The following is a 3,717-nucleotide window of genomic DNA, read 5'->3' as shown; positions in this document are numbered from 1 at the left end:
CATCCCTCCGGATGAAATTCGTCGCAGAGAGCAGCTCCCTTTTGGGTGGAACATTGTTCTATAAACTAATTACACGACACCTATACGACTGTCCCCAAGGGCAACCACGTAGCCGTTTTTGAGACAAGGATAACTCTATCACTAACCAAACCAGTGGTAGCAGTTGACATCTGAGTCAGATGACCGCCTGTATTACTTGGGATAAATGCAGGGGGTACCTATTGAGTTAATAGCCAACAAACATTGGCGAATCAAGGGGTCTAGCCGGCCTACGCCGCCTGGTACCTCTACTACTCAATCTAGATTGTGACGAAGACTAAGTAACTCCTATGTTAACTTAATAGTCACTCAAACTTAGTATGGAGCCTAAAAGGTATGAGTCGTCCGCCTGTTTTTAACAAACAGGGACTCTCAACCACTACTCTTGCTAGGTACCCGCCGCTTGTTATCCTACTTAATTCCTTGGCGACTAGGTAATACTATTTACTTGGTCAGACCGATTGAATAAATGGCCGACTGATCGTCTATCCTGGAAACAGACAACCAGTCGTCCAGGGGCATAGGCGGCGTACTTACTATTTGTACCTGTCTGCAACGTTCGGCCATACACAACAGTCGGTCTAGTGAACAATGGGATATTAGATATGGAATACTTAGACAAAATTGAATCAAAACAAAAATTTGATTAAAAATAAGCCGGTCATTAAAGACCAGCAAAATATTCAAAACCCCGGCCCCCTGGCCGGGTAAATACAAAGCAAACGGCACGCAGGCCGTGGAAAAAATATACTTTAAGCTTAAGAAGGGGGCAGTTCAGTATTAGCAGCTGCCGCCTGGTCAGCACTCTTCTTGCTGGACTCGGCTTTAGCTACACCCTCTTTTGATGCCTTACCCCCAAGTGGCACAAGCGCCACAACCGGCTCTTCCTCCTCTTCTTCCAACGCCTCTTCTTCAACAGCCGCCAGGATCTGTTGATTATATGTTTCCGAACACTGGCGGTACGTTCTTTCCCATGAGGCAAAGTCGGCACTGGGGAACAGTCGGCCCCAGGTCATGCGCTGGATTTGAGCGGAGTCTTCCACCATCTCCCGGACGAGCTCTTTCTTCTCTTGCTCGGCCTTTTCCGAGAGCTCTTGGGTAAGACTCTTCTCTTGGCTCACCAGGCGTTCTTTTACGTTGGCCAAAGATTTCTCCATGGCCTCGTAAGAGTGCATTTTTTGGCGAAGAGGTTTCAGCTCGGCCTTAAGATTTGTGACGGTCGCCTCCAGCTCGTCAACCTTCTTTTGGGCCGCCTCTAACTGAGCCCGAACAGCGGCGGTAGCCTGCGCCTGATAATAAAGAAGATCAATGGTCAGTACTTCATTTTGGGCAATTTGAAACATTGCCTTATCACAGTTGGAGGCGGCCATAGCTTTTGCGGCCTTTACCTCTTTGTTTTTCCGATCAATCGGCTTGCGAAGGCTGTTAACTCGGAGCAGGGCCTAAGTACAAAAAAACAGGCGTCAGTTTCCAAACAAAAAAGATAACAGGCGTCCTGGAACTCAAATACTCAAAAATATGCTAAGTATACCTCAGCAAGGATCCCTGAAATCCCATCAAGGTCAAGGGTGCCGGCACCCCTGACCGCCTCCCTTTCAGATGGAGGAACGACTTTGACCATGGACTTGGCTACCTCAACCAAGTCAAGCCCCTAAGGGCCGGCTGCATCAAGCGTAAGAAAAAAGCAAGTTAGACCTAGTCAAGAAGGAAGCAAATGAGTTTTTACAAGTAATTGTCCATACTTCTAGGCGGCCCCGCCGGGGTTTTAGAAGAAGTGGCCGGCTGCTTCTCAGCCGCCACAGTTTTCCTGGAAGACCCAGGAGAGCTTGCAACAGTCGTCCTCCGGGCCTTGGGGTCCGGCTGTTGCGAGGAAGAAGCCCTTGGAGTGCCAGACTGAAAACAAAAAGAGTTAGTATATGCATAAGACAACTAAAAGAGGAAGAGTTTTCGAAGCCTACCAAGGGTGCCCCCTTGTTGGGGGAGTCGGCATAAGACTGTTGCATGAGAGAGGCCCGCAACATGGCCGCCGCAGTCTTGGATGCTGTTATTTTACTCATGGCGTCAGCTGCAAGAAATAAACAGCAAAGTTAGTAAAAATCCCAAGTAAACAAGGCGTGAAAAAACAGAGTATTTGTCAGGCCGGCTACCTCTAGAGCACCGACTGCTGAGGCCACAGGCGGCCAAAAAGTACTCGTCATAGAGCCACTTGAAGCTCGGGACGCAGTTTAGGGGTACTTGCTCTCGTACCCCTGAAGTAGGGTTCACCCTAGTCTCTACTTTGAAGAGTCCTTTGTCTAGGATCTCTCTTTTAGCCTTTGGGGGAACAGGCGGCATGCTGCGGCCGCCTGCGAGAAGAGGCGAATCCCTATTCCACTTGTTAAAACGTTGGTTCAGCTCCGTGTCTGAACCCTCAATGATTAGGAAGGTGTTCCGCCAATCCTTCCATTTGTTCGCTTTACCTCTCGTCATGAGGTAACCCCTATGGCTTGTTAATTGATACCAGCCGGTACCTCCCGACTTAGGGGTCCGGCTGAGATAGTTCATGTGGGCGAAAGCCTCAAAGCTTGGCTCCACCCCGTACATTTCGCACCCGGCCACATAGCCGAGTACGCTTACCCAAGAGTTGGGGGCTAACTGCCATAACCCCAAATCATACCCATCTAAAATCCGCTGAACAGCCGGATGTAATGGGAAGCGCAGTCCAGCTTTGATGGCCGCCACATAGCAGCCAAAGCAGCCGTCATCATAGCTGGTACCAGCCGGCCAGACGACAGTGTCTTCTGGATCCGGCACGAACAGTAAAAATTCCGGGCCCATTCTGTGATTAGCAATAAAGCTCGCCACTTTGTCTTGCATGGTTGCGATCCGGCCCCGGGGTACCATGCAGTAGTAGGGGGCGTTTTCCTCTCTGTAAGAGGCGGACGGCTCCGCCCAATTGTCCCCCTTCTCAACTGCATGAGAAAGTCTCGCCTCTTGTAGGCGGTTATGTCTTTCTTCTGAGCCTGAAGAACTGTGGCCAGAAGAGCTGGACTCGGACTCGTCCTCTGACGAGTCCGAAGAGGACGACTCCTCCCCTCTCCCAGAGGGGCCCGCCTCCTCTCCCTTAGAATGAGCAGGAGGAAAATTAGACATGTCAACGGTAAGATGGGAAGGGACCACCTTGGCCCCTCTCTCAGAACTGTCGGCTTGGCAGTCGCCTCGTTTCAATTCTACATCTGGCGCCTGGTCAGATGTTTCACTAATGAGCACCCTTTGGGAGGATCCGTCTGAGTTTGATATCATAGCAGTCTGTTTTGTTCTGGCCATCACGTTCTACATAGACACAGATACAGTCGGACTTTGTATAAAGGGCAAAGATGGGTCCAGAAAAGGGCAGGCGGCACTCCTAGTCCTAGATTCAGCCGTCCCCGGTGACCGGCTGATCACTAACTTAGGTCGTGTCGTGTGCTTCCGTGGTGCCATTTCAAAAAATAAAAAGAAAATTAAGAGTAAGAGAACTGAGTTACCTGAACGAGTGACGGTTGATGAAGTTCTGGAAGTCCGGTGCAGTCGGCTTGTCAGAACATGCGGTAGGCAGAAAAGGTCCGAAATGTCAGAGCAAGTTCAGGGGTCCGAATGTTCTCGCAAAGTTCTCAAATGTGAAAATGACCGAAGTCAGCACTTCCTTATATAGGCAAG

This window comes from Chenopodium quinoa, unplaced genomic scaffold (genome assembly GCF_001683475.1).
Source record: "Chenopodium quinoa cultivar QQ74 unplaced genomic scaffold, ASM168347v1, whole genome shotgun sequence".
Classification (NCBI taxonomy): Eukaryota; Viridiplantae; Streptophyta; class Magnoliopsida; order Caryophyllales; family Amaranthaceae; genus Chenopodium; species Chenopodium quinoa.
Note: the sequence above shows the minus strand (reverse complement) of the source record.